The 18,472-nt window shown below is 34.6% G+C and overlaps 1 long non-coding RNA gene across 1 annotated transcript in view; it reads right to left on the bottom strand.

Moving 5' to 3' along the window:
- The window catches only part of LOC105547322, a 46,328-nt gene extending 28,112 nt beyond the window's left edge, over window positions 1–18,216 (bottom strand). The window contains exons 1-2 of the long non-coding RNA XR_001007208.1: window positions 17,908–18,216; window positions 882–972 (exon numbers count right to left, since the gene is read on the bottom strand). This is a non-coding gene — a long non-coding RNA (uncharacterized LOC105547322). The remainder of the gene's footprint in view (window positions 1–881; window positions 973–17,907) is intronic.
- Between the last annotated feature and the right edge of the window lie 256 nt (window positions 18,217–18,472).

Raw genomic sequence — 18,472 nt, 5'->3', positions numbered from 1 at the left:
CTGAATTCTGATTACATGAATATTTATACATAATATAAAACATAGGAAGATGTCATTTAAAATTGCTAATATGCTTGCTCCAGTGTTAAGCAAGTCAACCAACTCTCTTGGCCTCAGTTTCTCATATGTAGAACAATCTTCTCTGTTAAAATTATTCTCTGGAAAAATCTGAAATTTCTTGATGTTTTTTCCTATTCAGTCAATAATAAAAGTCTATTTTTTTTCTCATCTTAAAGTAAAAGAATAATCACAAGGGAAAACGTTAATATTAGTGATAAATATGGAGCATGGGTTATTAAAGGCCTTTAATGATTTGACAACAGTTAAAAGCCTTTGGGTTGTGGTTCCATTTTTTTTTCTAATTAAATCAAATTATCAGTCACAGCCAGAAATGGAATGCTGTTGTAATTTTTTTTGAGGGGGGTGAGCAATGGAAAACAAATTTGTGAGAGTTCAATTAATTTCCCTGCCACATAAATTAGGTAAAAGTTACAGTATTATTATTTTTAGGTAAAGAGTCTCTGAATCATGTTTTCGTTTAATAAGAGACAATGTCCAAAATTGATTCAGCGTATACTCTACCTTACAAAACTCCCTAGGGATGCAGTGTATACAAACAATGCCTTTGTCTGAGGAAAAACTGGTTTACAGAAGGCAGAAGACTACCCCAGAAGTAGATGGCTTTCAAAGACACTGCATCAAAGATGGTTGAGTAAATAACTAGCTTTTTTGAAATATTGGAATCTATACAAGAATTTCTACAGAATTACATGTAGGACTATTTTATTAACTTCTTGTGAGAACAAAGAAAATTCTTTGTTTTATACACCCCACAACTTTATTGATATAAAAGGTTACCACTAATTGGAATAAATTCTTACCTTCCCCATTGTAAGTCAGTGCTGTTCAAAATTTCTGATAATGTGGCAAGAGTAGCCTCACTTTCATCTATTAATGTCATCTCTTGTGTGCCTGCAAAATTTGCCAGAACTGATTAGAGAAGATATTAAATGATAATTGGACATTTAGTGCTCGTCAAACAGAAAGTGACAGATGGGGCACTAATTAAATTATAGTTTTGACATTATTCACAATGGTTTATGACTCTTCGGTGATGACCTTCATGCATCTCTTCTCCATATTTTTTTTCCTTTGGTGGGAAGGAAGGATAGGATGTTGATTGGTAGAAACAAAAATCATATTTTAAAAACACTGAGCAAAGCAGAGATGTTTAAAGTATGAAATTTCTAAACTTATCTATTAAGATAAAACACTGATCTGTACTGAAGTGAATAATCATAAAGCAAAAGGAAAATTCACTATGAAACTAATGGAGTGGGAAGAAAATATCTAGGAAATCGTAAAAAATACACAAAGATCAAAACGCAACAAATCTATTTCTAGGAAGGGTAAAGACCTTTATTCTAATTTGAATTAAAAAATATAATCTTGATATCATATATGAGAATGTAGTGCTTTCTGATAATGCCTTTTTGTGTGTTAATTCAAGCTTGTATTACTAGTTACCTCCACCAGCTAAATGAAGAGCCTTGTTAACATGGAAGAGGAGGGGGGAATTAAAAGAAATTATAAGCCACAGTTGCTAAATCAGAACTGCATTTTCCTTTTCAATTGAAAGAAAAAGCATAATGTTGATTACTTTCTAACTTTAGTTTCACTCCAGTGTTTAGTAGTTGTCTAAACAAAAAAAATTTAAAGACTTGGATGCTTAGCTTTAGATTCCCATAGTGAACCCGCTCTGTCTAGTGATTAGCTATAGTCTAAATTTAAAATTAAATCATTTTGTATAATGTCTCTTCCTTGTAATTTTCAAGGTACACTTTCTGCTGACATATGCACTGCTTTAGTTACTATTAATGAGATTTAGGTCTGATGACTCATTAGAACCCACTTCCTCTCCTACCCCTCTCTACAATGAGTAACACAGGAGGGAACATGATTTGTTCTGACTGATGTAAATATATATGAATATATAATTTGTTTAGATTATTCTGCCTAAATATGTAATTTAGACATGATAACCAACTAGCCTATTCAATATAAGGGGTTAAATGGAATGGACACAGTCATGAGATTCCAGTTGTGCCTGGCTATCCCTGGCTACTACTGTGAATTTGGAGAAGTATGTCGCCGTGTTCCTCAATGAAATGCAGATGTAGTCACTTAATACAACTGAACAATAGCATTTAGAAAATTTTCTGGTTAATAGCAGGCTACTCAGGTATTCAAAACTTTTATGATATTTCATGTTTGTTAAATAGTAAAAGTCTAAATACGCAGGCTGCAGATACAGGTGTTAAGGATGTTCGTGTATGTTAATGCCTTTTTTTACCTTTTTTTTTTTTTTTTTTTTTTTTTTGTAGATAGAGTTCTGCTTTATTGCCCAGGTTGGAGTGCAGTGGCACTATCTCAGGTCACTGTAACCTCTGCCTCCCAGGCTCAAGCAATTCTTGTGTCACAGCCTCCTGAGTAGCTGGGATTACAGGACTGTGCCTGGCTAATTTTTGTATTTTTAGTAGAGACAGGGTTTCACCATGTTGTCCAGGCTGGTCTTGAACTTCTGCCCTCAAGTGATCTGCCCACCTCAGCCTCCCAAAGTACTGGGAATACAGGCATGAGCCACCACACCCAACCCGTTACTGCCTTTTTATTAAGCATTATTCTACTGCCATTTCTCTATCTCTTGCTAAATATAAGCAGCATGATGTACTCTGCTCTCCTGTTCTTTTAACTCCATTGAGCTTCTTCTTTTCTTCATTTCTTCTTCCCTTCCCTTCCTTCCTTCTGTCTTTCTCTTTCTTTTCTATTTATTATTGTATACAGTTTTTCTGTCACTTCATGACAGGGATGTTTCTGAGAAATCGATCCTTGGCAATTTCCTTGTTGTGCAAACATCATAGAATGTACTTATATAAAACTGAATGATACAGCCTACAACATAACTAGACTAGGTGGTATAGTTTATTGGTCCTAGACTATAAGCCTGTGCTAAATATTATAGGCAGTTTTTATAAAATGGTAAATATTTGAACATCTAAATAATAAAAAAGAATGCAGTAAAAATATGGTATAAAAAATGGTACATCTCTATAGGGTCCTTACCATAAATGGAGCTTGCAAGACCGGAAATTGTTCCAGGTGAGTGAGGAGTAAATTTGAAATGATAGGACATTGCTGTATACTACAATAGACTTTATAAACACTATATATTTGGCTACACAAAATTTATAAGAAGTATTTTTCTTTCTTCAATAATACATTAGCTTATTGTAGTATTTTTACTTTATATAATTTTTAACTTTTGGACTCTTATAATAACACCTAGCTTAAAACACAAACACACTGGACAGCTGTACAAAAATATTTACTTTCTTTATATTCCTATTCTGTAAACTTTCTCCTATTTTTAAATTTTTACTTTTAAAACCTTTTAATAAGACCCCCAAAATGCAGAAAACAAAAGCAAAAACAGACAAATGGAATTACATTAAACTTAAAAGGTTCCTCACAGTAGAGGAAACAATCAGTACAGTGAAGAGACAACCTATGGTATGGGAGAAAGTATTTGCAAACTATGCATCTTGAAGGAGTTAATACCTAAAATATATAAGAAACTCAAGCAACTGAATTGCAAAAAAAGAAAAAAAAAATTCAATTAACAAATGACCAAAAGACCTGAACAGATACTTCCGAAAGAAGACATAAAAATAGTCAACAGATACATAAAAAATCTTCAACATTACTAATTATTAGGAAAATGCAAATCAAAACTACAATGAGATATCACCTCACCCTATTTAGAATGGCTATTATCAAAAAGACAAAAAATAAATGCTGACAGGATGTGGAAAAAGATCTCTTATGCACTGTTGGTGGGAATGTAAATTAGCACAGTCATTACGGAAAACAGTGTGGAAGTTCCTCAAAAAATTAAAAATAGAGCTACCATATGATCCAACAGTTTCATTTCTGAGTATATGTCCTAAGGAAATGAAATCAGTATGTTAAGGAAATATCTACACTCTTATGTTTTTTATTGCAGCACCATTTCATCCACAATAGCCAAGATATGGAATCAACTTAAATGCCCATGTACAGATGAGTGGGTAAGGAAAATGTGGTGTGCACACACACATACACACACACACACAAATGGAATACTGTTCAGCCTTAAAACAGAATGAATCTCCTTTATTCGTGGCAACATGAATGAATCTGAAGGACATTATGTAAAGTGAAATAAGCCAGGCACAGAAAGACTAACAATGAGTGTTCTCACTCATATAGGAAACTAATTGATTTCATAGAAACAGGGAGTAGGATGATGATTAACAGAGGCAGGTGTGGTGTGGGGAGCAAGGAATGAGAGAGATTGGTCAATGAGTAAAACATTACATTAGACAGGAAAGATAAATTCTGCTGTTCTATTTCAGAGTAAAGTGAAAATAACAGTGTTGTGTATATTTCAAGATAGCTCCAAGAAAAGATTTTGAGTGTTGTCACTAGAAAGAAATAATAAATGTTTAAAGTGATGGGCATGGTAATTACACTGATTTGATCTCATGCAAAGTACACATGCACTGAAATGTCACACCGTACTCCTGATATAGCTTGAATGATTTTCCTCTCCAAATTTCATGTTGAAATGCAATCCCCACTCTTGAAGATGGCATCTGGTGGGAGGGGTTTGGGTCATGAAGATGGATCCCTCATCTCAATGGGTTGGTGCTGTCCTCATGATATGGATTGAATTCTCACTAGATCTCGTAATTTAAAGTGTGTGGCACCTACTCCTTTGTTATTTGGCTCCCACTCTTGCCATGTGATGTGCCTGCTCCCATTTCACCTTCCACCATGAGTAAAAGCTTCCTGAAGCCTCCCCGGAAGCCATGCATGCTTCCTGTACAGCCTGCAGAACTGTGAGCCAATTAAATATCTTTTCTTTAAAGTTACTCAGTCTCAGGTATTTCTTTGTAGTTAGCCAAATGGACAAATACAACTCCATAACTAAGTATATTATGTGCCAATTCTAAATTTAAATATTAATAATTTTTGATAAAAACTAAGACACAAAAACACTCATTAGTTTACACAAAGTCAGGGTCATCAATATCTCTGTCATCCACATCTATATCTTGTCCCACAGAAAGGTCTTCAAGGGCAATAACATGCATGGAGCTGTCATTTCCTGTGATAACAATGTCTTCTGGAATACCTCCTGAAGGACTTGCCTGAGGCTGTTTTACAGTAAGCTTTTTAAAAACATAAGTAGAAGTACACTCTAACAATAAATAGTATAGTAAATACATAAACCAGTAACATAGATGTTTATGTTTTCATATCAAATATTGTGTACTGTATATAATTGTATATGCTATACTTTTACAGAGCTGACCATGCAGTAGTTTTGTTCACACCAGCAACATCACGTGAGGAAAATGTTGTGCTATGACATTATATTACAATGACTATGATGTCATTAGACAAAAGGAATATTTCAGCTTAATTGCAATTTTATGCGACCACCATTATATAGGTGGTCTATTGACTAAAAACATCATTATGCCACATATAACCATACATTTAAGATATACAGAATGTTTATATATATATATATGTATATATAGAAATACATGGCGAGGTGACTACTACAGTTGAGTAAATTAACATATCCATTGTCTCAGTTACCATTTATGTGAGTATGTGCCCATAAATGTGCATACACTCATCTCTTACCACATAAGATCACCTAAAATCTACTTTCTTAGCAAATTTCTGTACATAATGCAGTATTATTAACTAGAGTCATCATGTGGTACATTGGATCTATAAACTTATTTATTCTAGATAACTGTATCTCTTTACCATTTTATCTATATCTTCTGATTTCCCCTCCCTCCCACTCCTGACAATCATCTTTCTATTCCTTGTTTTTATATAGTTGATTTATTTCTCTTTTATATCTTCCACATATAAGTGAGATCATGCAGTATTTTTCTTTCTCTCTCCAACTTATTTCATTGAACATGTCCTCTAGCTTCATCTGTGTTCTTGCACATGGCAAGATCTCCTTTTTTTCTTGAAGGTAAATAGTATTCCATTGCGTATATAGAGCACAATTTTTTTATCTATTCATACTGACCATCATGTAGATTATTTTGATATCTTTCCCATTGTGAATAATATTGCAATGATCGTAGGAATGTAAATATCTTTACTTCGTGTTTCTCTTCAGATTGTACACATCTTTCACTTGTTATTTCAGTATAGATTTTAAATAAAGATGTTATCCTAGTTTATTATATATTAGAAACATTTCAGATTAGTTTTCTATTGCTACTGTAAAAATATTACCATGTTTTATTACCTTAAAGAAAAACAAATGTATTATCTTTGCAGATAATATTTCCATATAGGAGTTGGATAATAATTCCAACTCCTACAGATTGGAAGTCTAATGCAGGTCTTGGAAAACTCAAGGTATCAGCAGATCTGCATCCCATTCTGGAAGCTGCAGGGTGATATCTGTTTACTTGCCTTTCCCAGCTTCAGGAGGCCAAACACATTCCTTGGCTTGTGGCCGCCTTCATTAATCTTCAAAGGAAGAAATTTGAATCTCTTTGACCATTTTCTGTAGTCACAGCTCCCTCTGACTCTTGCATTCTACCTCCTTCTTTCATATTCAAGGATTCTCATGATTATCATTTGCTCACCTGGATAATCTCTGTGTTAAAATGTAAGCAACCTTAGATGAATCTCATTTGCAATCTAATTCCCCTTTGCCATGTAAAATAACATGCACAGCTTCTGGGGATTAGGATGTGGGCATATTTGGGCTTAGAAGAGTGGAGCATTATTGTGCCTAACACATTCTTAAGTAAATTTTTCTTTCTTCCCCTTGAGTATGAGTAAGCTAAGGAAATATTGCCTGGCAGAGATGCTCTGGTGACTTCTTTTGCTGAATAGGTAAGAATGGTTTTATTTTTTTATTTTTAATTGAACAAATAGCAATTGTATATATTTATGTGGTACAATGTAATGTTTTGATATATGTATGCATTCTGGAATGGTCAATAAGCAATACATTACTGATTATTGAGACATTTCTCAAAGGAAGACATATAAATGACCAACAGTTATAAGAAAAAATGCTCAACATCTCTAATCACTGGATTAAATACAGTTGAAAATCACAATAATATATGACCTTATAGCTGTCAGTTTGTCTGACAATTATTATTTGTCAATTAAAAATATTATGTCTCAATAATCAATCATAACTTAGTTAATATACTTATTATTAACTAAAGTCACCGAGCTGTACAATAGATCACCAGACCCATTCCCCTGTCTAACTGAAACTTTGTACCCTTTGACCAAAGTCTTCCGTTTCCTTATCTGCCCTCTTTACATACAATCCTGCCCCACAACCTCTGGTAACTATCATTTTACTCTCTACATCTATGAGTTAGACATTTTTAGATTCCACATATAAGTGACATCAGGTGGCATTTGTCTTTATGTGTGTTGCTTATTTCACTTAGTTTAATATCCTCTAAGTCCATCCATGTTGTCACAAATTACAGAATCTCCTACTTTTTAATGGCTGAATATTATTCCATTATGTATTCTATAATAGACTACATTTTTTAACGCATTGTTGAACTCTTCAGTTGTTTCCATATCTTGGCTATTGTGAATAATACTGCAATAAGCACAGGAGTACAAGCATCTCTTCAACATACTAATTTTAATTCCTTTAGATATATACCCAGAAATGGCATTGCTGGATCATATGATAATTCTATTTTTTATTTTTTTGAAGAACCTCCATACTGTTTTCCAAAATAACTGTACTAATTTACAATATCATCAACAGCATGCAAGGTTCCTTTTTCTCCACAACCTTGCCAACAGTTATTATCTTTCATCATTTTGATAACAGCCAATCTAACAGCTATGAGGTGATATCTCATTGTGGTTTTAATTGTTTTTAATTCAATGATTGGAGATGTTGAGCATTTTTTCTTATATCTGTTGATCTTTTATATGTCTTCCTTTGAGAAATGTTTATTCAGGTCTGTTCAGGACACCTTATTCCGTTAATGGTGCTGGGATAACTGGTTAGCCATATGCAGAACATTGAATCTAGACCCCTTCCTTTTACCATATGCAAAAATAAACTCAAGGTGGATTAAAGACTTACATGTAAAACCTAAAACTATAAAAACCCTAAAAGAAACATAGGAAATATCATTCTGGACATAGGCTTAGGCAAAGATTTTATGACAAAGACTCCAAAAGCAACGGAAATGAAAACAAAAATTAGTTGGGGCTTAATTAAACTAAAAAGATTCTACACAGCAAAATAAGCTATCAACAGAGTAAACAGCCCACAAAAAGATGGGGGAAAATATTCGCAAAATATGTATCTGACAAAGATCTAATATCCAGAATCTATAAGGAACTGAAACATATCAACAAGGAAAAAACAAACTCATTAAGAAATGGACAAAGGACATACACTTACCAAAAGAAGACATACAAGTGGTCAAAATAACATGAAAAAAATGCTCAACATTATTAATCATTAGAGAAATGCAAATTAAAACCACAATACCTTCTCAAACCACTCAGAATGACTATGATTAAAAGGTAAAAATATAATAGATATTGACAAGATTTCAGAGAAAAGCAACACTTACATGCTGCTGGTAAGACTGTAAGTTAATTCAGCCCTATGAAAAGCAGTTTAGAGATTTCTCAATAAGCTTAAAATAGAACTACCATTTGACCCAGCAATCCCATTATTGGGTATTTACCCAAATGGAAAATAAATTGCTCTACCATAAAAGCACATGCAAACATAAGTTTATTGTACCACTTTTGGCAACCACTGAGGAACTGGAGAAAAGAAATGTGCACCATGGAATACTACTCTGACCTTAAAAAGAATGAAGTGGCTGGGCACGGTGGTTCACGCCTGTAATTCCAACACTTTGGGAAGCTGAGGCAGGCAGATCACGAGGTCAGCAGATCCATACCATCCTGGCTAATGCGGTGAAACCCCATCTCTACTAAAAATACAACAAATTCACCAGGTGTGGTGGCAGGCGCCTGTAGTCCCAACTACTCGGGAGGCTGAGGCAGGAGAATGGCGTGAGCCAGGGAAGCGGAGCTTGCAGTGAGCCGAGATTGCACCACTGCACTCCAGCCTGGGCGACAGAGCAAGACTCCGTCTCAAAAAAAAAAAAAAAAAAAAAGAATGAAGTCATGTCCTTCACAGCAACATGGATGCAGCTGGAAGCCATTATTCTAAGCAAATTAACACAGGAACAAAAAGCCAAGTTCAGCATGCTCTCACTTATTAGTGGGAGCTAAACGTTGAGTACACACGAACTCAAGGAGGGAAAAAATAGATACCGGGGCCTACTTGAGGGTTGAAGATGGAAGGAGCCTGAGGATTGAAAAACTACCTATTGAGTACTATGCTCACTACCTTGGTGATGAAAACGTTTGTATATCAAACTCCTACACGATTTACTCATGTAACCAACTTGCACATGTACACTCTGAACCTAAAATAAAGGTTGGAAGAAAAATAAATAATATGACAAATGAAAATGAAAAGAAAGAAATGGTAAAAGAGGTTCTTTAACCTGAAGAGAATTAATACTCAACCGAAATCTGAATCTACTGAAAGGGATGAAAAGAGCTAGTAGTGGTAAATGTATAGATAAATATGAAAGACTTTTCTGAATTTCTGAATTTCTTTTTTTTTTCTTTTTTCTTTTTCTTTGAGATAGTCTCACTCTGTCCTTTGATGGAGTCTCACTCAGGCTGGAGTGCAGTGGCCCGATCTTGGCTCACTGCAACCTCTGCCTCCCGGATGCAAGTGATTCTCCTGCCTCAGCCTCCTGAGTGGCTGGGACTACAGGCATGCACCACCACACCCAGCTAATTTTTGTATTTTTAGTGTAGGGACAAGGTTTCACCATGTTGGCCAGGATGGTCTTGATATCTTGACCTCCTGATCTACCTCCCTTGGCCTCCCAAAGTGCTGGAATTACAGGCGTGAGCCACCGCCCCTGGCTGAATTTCTTATCTTAATTTCTTTAATAGAGAACTGACCTTCTCAAGCAAAAAAAAAAAAAAAAAAAAAAGTTAAAAAATACTTAATATCATAATCCTGGAGTTTATAACATATACTGAAACAAATGCAAATAACAAAATAACAAAAATAGAGGTTTAATGAAATTATGCAGTGATAAATTTCTTACACTTTGCCTGAAGTAACACAAATTGTTTCCAGACTGTGACATTGTAAGAATGCATACTATAATCTCAAAATCAAGTACTTAAAGAACATAAAAAACCAATAGTGGAAATAGAATGGGATAATTTAAATTATTTGATTAACCTGAAGGAAGATACAAAAGGAAAGAAAAAAATTGTATAGAAATAAAATATCAAGCTGATAGTCAAACCCCAATTAAAAGGGCAATTGTCACACTGGTGGAGGGAGGAGTCATAGGTATACTATCTAAAGGAAAAGTACTTCAGATTCAAATACAGGCAGATTCAATAGAAAAGTTAGAAAAATATATGGTAATCAAAATATATACATAAAATATAGTGTGTCTATAAAAAGATAAGAAAAAGCAGGCCTCAGGACAAAAAATATTATAGAGATATAATTGGAAATTTTATAATGATTTAAAAGTGAATTCATGAGGAAGAAACAGGAAGTAAAAACTGACAAAGCTAAGAGATTAGTTAAATTTGTAATTGTAGTAGGAAGCTTTAATGCCCATTTCTCATGTGTAACCCTGCATGTAGGTTGGTACCCCATCCTCTAAGTAATTCAGATCTACTTCATTTTTACAGTGTACAGTTCAAACAACAAACCTGTTAACTACTCCTTCTGAAACAGTTAGATATTGCATTATCCTTTAAAGAAGGGAGCTCTTTTCCTGTATCTACTCTTTCATTTCTGGAAAGCTTAGCTGAGGGGTTGCCTGTGACCCACTGAGCAAAATCATCCCCATTTGCTTGAGATCTGAGAATCAAACTTTCCTACATAGACTGAATATCCTTGGATTTGAGAAATCCGATACTCTTCATAGGTCACTGAGAATATACCCTAAACTTTTCTATTCAATCTGCCTGTATTTGAATCTGAAGTACATTTCTTATGGATAGCACACTTATGACTCCTCCCTCTACCAGTATGACAATTTCCTTTTTAATTGGGGTTTGACTATCATCTTGATATTTTATTTCCATACAATTTTTTTCTTTCCTTTTATATCTTCCTTCAGGTTAATCAAATAATTTAAATTATTCCATTGTGTGTGTGTGTGTGTGTGTCTGCATGCATGTGTTAAAGTATATTGTAAAAGGTTAATAATATATAGAATGTGGCAGTTAATAATTTACAGACTTTTTAGAGGAAAATTTACCTTGTCTCAAAGTTTTCCTGCAAGCCCAATAGTGTTCAGAATTCAGTTTTAGCAGCAGGGGTGAAAATTACAATCATGGAAGGCAAGTAAATCTTTTTATTAGGTAAAACACATACTATGCAAAAACGATTGGTAATACCTTCTCTGATAGATACAGTAACAGTCACAAAGGCTGTAGAGCACTGCTAAAGTATTTATTTGACGTTTATTAAACAGAGTTTAATGGCAGTGACATTTAAATCTAATTCATCAATTTAATAGTTTTCATGAAAATGCTTCATTTACTTGGATGCTCTATGTATCTTTCCTATTCCTACTAATCATTTTTGTTCATTTGCTATTGAAGTAGGTTGTCTTGAAATAGTGCATTAGAATCAGAAGAATATAGCTTCGTAAAGCATTATCATTAAAAACCTATCTAGATTAAGAAGTAGTAAGTAATTATAATTTTACAGGATTATTTTTTCATTTGTCTCAATGACAGTAAATCATTAGGCCTGAGAAACCATCTGTATGGATCCATAGATACACGCCAGAGGTCATCTTTGGAAACATAGTCATACATTATTATGATGTCCCTGTTTAAAAAGGGTTTTCTTCTTAAAAAAATCTTTAGTAGTGATCTCTTCTAATGAACATGATAAATCTGACAATCATCAAGGGAGTTTTAGTTTCAAATTTCTTTGCCAAATCAGTAGAACCCCTAGGGTGAAATAATGAGTAGACAAATAATCTTGTTCTGCCCCTTAGGGTAGATATTTTGTACTGATGATATTTCTAGTGCTGACCTTCCACATTCAAGTGTCTAAGTTTATAAGTAATTAATCAGTATTCCCTGGCACTTTGAAGATTTGAGCCTAAGTGGATATTTGCTTTCTGCTAACTGGTTTCTAGTATTTTAACTGCCTGGGTGTAGAGTAGTTGAAGGCATCTGATAACTGTGTTTCCTTAGCCGATAAGGACCTCAAGAATGGCTATACAGAGAGGACATAATTTTTAAATATGGATTTAACTGATATAAATATTACATAGTAAAAGGAAAAAATATTGCATTATTAATTTCTAGCAACTTTTTATTTAAAGTTGCTCTAGTACAGTTCGTCTGATCTGAGGAAGTACTGCTCTGTAATTATCCTAGATGAATTGCTTCTTATGGAAGTTATACGTTGAGGTTAGTGTCTTCAGAGAAGGCCAACTAGCTGGATATGAAGTGCCATCAGTTTACAGCCTTGGCCAATTAGCCTCCCTGTAGAAACTGAAGATTGTCAGTGTGCTGAATTTCTTGGACTTAAATTGATAATGATGATTACTAAATTCTCAATGTAGCATAGATTAGAATAGCAGTTTACTTGATTAATACCTCAGGTAGAACAGACATCAAGTGGTCCAATGGTGTTACTCTCTTTTAAAAAGAAACGTTCATGTGAAGCTGAAATATCAGAATTTGAAAACAGAGCAGGGGGAATTGTTTATGGGATATGAACATTGAATAATATCAGATTTTTATGTATAAATTTACATTTGTCTCAACAACACAGATAGATGTGCTAGGCAGATGTAATATGTTTATTATGCCTGTTGGGGAAATTTCTTTTCTGAATCATGTTTGGGTGAGTTTTTCCAGTATTCAATGACCTGTTGATAAATGATTAACAGTTGGTTCTTTAAGGAAAACCATCCTAATTTGTAGGTTTGTCATTTTTTGTGGTATAAATATTACCGTTATGACTAACTTGAGGCCACCAATATCACTAAAGATGCAGCTGGGATACACACAATCCAGTTCTCAATAGTCGCCATCAGCTGATCCTGTCACACCACTGCAATGCCTACCTTTCAAATATTATTTATATGCCTTCTACTGAAAAGCTACTACGTCCTTTGGATGTTATCTTTAAGTGTATAAGTATATAAATATAAGTATATAAATATATAAACATATAAATATGTCTGACTGTAGTATCTTAATATTTCTTAATTTAAAATGAATTTTCATATCTTTTCTTTGGCCTCTTACATTCTTAACTGATTTTGTGGTTTAATTTTCAGAAGTACTTTTTATTTCTAAGTTCTTAGGGAGTTTCATGGTTATTGCTTCATATATTTTCAACTCCAGACTTTCTAAAGTGTTTTTCTTATGCTATCTGCATCAGAATCTCCGAGAAAAGAGGACTTAGCATCAGCATTTTAACACTTTCCTTTGGAGAGACATTGTGAAGCTTTGGGTAATTTCTGTTCTAAAAGACCTACCTTTCCATTAAAGATAAAATTATTTGAATGTTGACTTTCAATATTGACAAAATGTGATCGAAATACAAGTGGGAAAACAAGAAGAAAGAAATGATGAGAAGTTACTTTTATGATCTCGTGAAAATATAATCTTGAAGGACTTGACTTTGGAATAGGAACTAACTTCTGGAAGAAGGCTTTCTTTTCTCTAGTTTTGTCATCTATCACGTAGATAATTTTTGGTGGTATTTCTGAGTCCTCAGGTATAGGAGCATTCCCTGGTGAGGTTAAATTTGTATTTAATTCTGCATGATGCTAATAAGCAGTTAGAATTGTGAAACACTTCCAGCAGGGAGCCCAAATTTTCTTGGTTTATGACACCCAAAGTAATATCTTCCTGTAATTCCTAGATCAATAAAACAAATAAAGCAAAACACCTAACGGTCCCGTTTGAGTATTAGCTTGGAGTGTGTTAATACATATTTATGTCTTAAACTTATCAGCAGTTTGAAAATTAATGTTTATAAATTGAAAGAAGAAAATATTTCTATTTCTTAACCAAAATTATTTACTTATGGGATGTGTGCAGTTTCTTATGGGCAATGCACCACTTCTCAGAACTTGAATTCAGATCAAAGACCTTCATCCCCCTTTCTTATTCTACATTAATTTTCTCAGTGTGCTTACTTTTGAAGACAGCAACAAGTAAAATCCAAGCTTTGAAAATACATAATGTCATTGAAAGAAATATACTATGATCCTTTTTTGGTAGAGTCTAAGCATGTCTTGGAAAAGTTAAAATATGTAGGAATACCTCTGTTAGCTTTCTGCAGCTTCCCAGGTGACTTAGTACACACTTTGGGAGCCAGGGATTTATAAAACAAATCTTATGTAAATGACAAAAACAATTTTAAAGTCCCTAAACAGAGTGATAAAAAACAACAACAAAAAAAATCTAATAAGAGTCAGACTTGCTCATGAAGTTATGATTTTATCAATTTTTCAATAATGTTGAAGGAAGTGATGATAAATGTATAATGATAGTGATAAAAATAGCAAAATAATTATGCACCAGTCACTAACACATATGTAAATGCACTTCTATGTAAGTGCACTTTGTACAATATCCTAATTATTTTTTGTAACAAATCTAAGAAATAGATACTATTATTATGCCCGGTTTTTAGGTAGAGAAAACAGAGACTTAGAATGTCAGCCTCAGTGATTTCTCCAGCTAGTAAGTGATACAACTGGTTAGGGAAAGTGTTTGACTTGGACTAAGAGGCTATAAATTCTTCCTGAAAGGAATCTGCCATGATCATGAGGAATGGAACTGGTGGGGAGTCTATGGTCTCAGTGAAGGCAGGCAGATAAAAAAGGAAAGCAATGAGAAAACCAAGGATTCCTGACATCATTGGCACATGTCTTATAGGACCGGTGAGAAGAACAGTTGCAAAATCTAGGTAGTTTGGAGGAGTGAGAGCCCGGGTTTGTGTGTGTTGTGTGCATGCAAACGCACATAAACATTCAGAATTCCCAGATATCATTTGGCTAGGCTCGTGTCCTATTGCAAACGACAATTAGACAAAAAAGCAAAACAAGTAAAATGAAACATTAGAGACAAAAGGATGGCTAAAGTAATACAATAAAAGAGAAGATAAGGGAGAAGACAAAGAAATGGCAGTAGCTTCTGCTACCTTGTACATTCCTAAACCTATTTATCACTATTGCCCTTTACTTGAAATATTAAAATTCTTAAATATCTGTATTTCTCTTAAGGTAGCTCCTGTTTCAAACATGCTGTATAATTTAAAAATAAAGTTTGGGCCTGGCATGGTCGCTCACGCCTGTAATCCCAGCACTTTGGGAGGCTGAGGCCGGGGAGATCACTTGAAGTGAGGAGTTTGAGACCAACCTGGCCAACATAGCAAAACCCTGTCTCTACTAAAAATACAAAAATTAGCTGGGTGTGGTGGTGCATGCCTGTAATCCCAGCTACTCAGGAGGCTGAGGCAGGAGAATTGCTTGAACCTGGGAGGTGGAGGCTGCAGTGAGCCGAGATCATATTACTTAACTCCAGCCTGGGCAACAGAGTGAGACTCTGTTTCAAAAAATAAAAATAAATAAAAATAAATAGTTTGGACAAAATACTTATCTTCTTAAAATATTTTCTTCATAGGAGCTGTATGTTACGTCATCATGTGAGGCTGGGTTTTGAGAAAAAAGGCAGAGTTTTTGAGTTGGATGTATATTATTGAAAGCCTGTAATGGCAAGTGCTAATTTGTATTTATGAAGAAATGTTAGGAAATATAATGTCATGTGATGTCAGAAATATAAGAGCATACTTTAATTGAATCATTAAAGACATTCCAGAGAATTTACTTTAAAATTTCTCTTTCTGGCATTAGGCTGGAAAAGGATCAGAAGCAATTGGATGTTGTCAACCCTCCCCTCTATTTATTCCCTGTCTTCCTTATTCCAGAATACTTTATTTTAGTCATTTGGTACACAAGACATATGCTATTAGGCTGGAATTTTTTCCTTTATAGAGACAGGGCCCTGCCCTGTCACCCAGGCTGGAGTGCAGTGATGCCATCACAGCTAACTGCAGCTTCCAACTCCTGGGCTCAAGTGATTCTCCCATTTTAGCCTCCCAAATACCTGGGACTACAGGTGCATGCCACCATGCCCAGCTAATTTTTTAATTTTTTGTAGAGACAGAGTATTACTATGTTGCCCAGACTGGTCTTGAACTCCTGGATTCAAATGGCCTTCTCACATCAGCCTCCAAAAGTGCTAAGATTACAGACATGAGGCACCACACCCAACCACAATTGATTCATTTCTAAGAACCGTGAGATGTTTATTCTGATACTTCCCTGTATTTACTCTGATGCTACACCCTGTTGGTGGGTGACCTTTTGCATTTCTCTACTCCATAATTGAAGTGAGCACAGTTCTTGGCACAAAACAGTCAATTAATACGTGTTGGATGAATTAATAACACTCCCATATAGATTTCAGTTATTGTCTATATAATTTACTTGATTTATTTTAAGTTGTAGCTGTCTAACTGAGCATCTTCAGGTCAGATTTGCTCTGCACAGGGAAAATTATTTAATGATAATTGAGAGAATCATCTAACTGGAGTCCCTGCTTCCAATGTATCAGCCTCTCTGAACTTCATGCTGCTGTTAACTTATCTCCAGCACCAAGTCCTGAATTACTCATCAGCTTTGCATTCCAGCTACTACTTATTTTGTTGTTTTCTCACTCTGGAAATCTCTTCTCACCTCCCTTTAATTTTTCCCCTTTCAGGCCCATGCTCCCACCTCTCAAATTCTTCTTCCTCCTGGAAGGTCAATGTAGACATGCTCTCTTTCTCTCGGCTGCCACTGATTTGCACAGTTTTAATTACCCCTTTCTTTTTGTATGAAGAGACTTTTGCATTGATTTTTTGCATAACATTTATTTTGCCTTTTGCTCTGAATTTTGTATGAGAGTTAAAATGTTTGTCAAATAAGTGAATGAATGTTCTATCGCTCATTCTCAAGCAGAGTTTGTTAAAGTATAATTCATCATGTAACGCTCAACTCCATTTCACTTACTAGGTTATGGATATGTAACTATGTTACATTGTTACTGTTTGGCGTAACTCTTTGTGGGGTAAATTGCTGTCCTAACTGGAGAAAAAGTATGAGAATATGACAGACACTACAGTGCTAGATTCTACGTTTTTCTCTCTCCAGTCAAAATTACCTTTTTAGTGTTCTCCACTACTTTATTGCTTTGTTTTTCTTGTAGGTATGTGTGTATAAATGTTTGCAAATACACACACACTATACACACTATACATACATATAAACACATATTCATATGCACACAGACAGAAATGCAAAAAAGAGACAAATTTATAACTTAAAAAATAAACACACACAGATGTTTCTCAACTTAAATTGGGGTTTTGTCTTGGTAAGTTGAAAATATAAACTGAAATTACATTTAATACACTTAAACTATCAATATCGTGGCTTAGCCTAGCTTACCTTAAATGTGCTCAGAACACATTTAGCCTACAGTGAAGCAAAATCATCTAACACAAACCCTATTTTATAATAATGTGCTGAATAGCTTCTGGAATATATTAAATACTGCATTGAAAGTGAAAACCAGGATGGTAGTATGAGTACTCACCATTAACACACATAGCAGAAAGCACTGTAGGTCTGACGAATGCTTGAAGACTTGAACTAAAGTTAATTGCTGGATGATGGGGTTGCAACAGAGAATGAGTACCCAGTTTCTCTCTCTTCTGATGAGGGTTGAGAATAGCAAGTAGACGGTGCTGAGGAATGTGACACTTGCCTATGGTTTAGCAGGCATAGTATTCTTTAGGAAGATGCCAAGTATTCAGTGTTTCCTCTTCTGATGATCTGGCTGATTAGGAGCTGTGGCTCGCTGTTACTGCAAAGCATCTTGAGAGAGTATTGTACCACTTATTGCTAGCCTGGGAAAAAATAAAAATTCAAAATATAGTTTCTCCTGAATGCTCACTTTCATACAATTGAAAAGTGGAGAAATCATAAGTGAAACCATTATAATTATGTTCGTTCAGAGAAACGCATCATTAGGCAATTGCATTGGGTGAACATCATAGAATATACTTAAGCCTAAATGATATAGCCTACTACATACCTAGGCTATGTTGTATAGCCTATTGCTCCTAGGCTACAAGTTCATACAACATGTTACTATTCTG

This window comes from Mandrillus leucophaeus, unplaced genomic scaffold (genome assembly GCF_000951045.1).
Source record: "Mandrillus leucophaeus isolate KB7577 unplaced genomic scaffold, Mleu.le_1.0 Scaffold385, whole genome shotgun sequence".
NCBI lineage: Eukaryota > Metazoa > Chordata > Mammalia > Primates > Cercopithecidae > Mandrillus > Mandrillus leucophaeus.
This window is presented reverse-complemented; position numbering and strand designations above follow the sequence as displayed.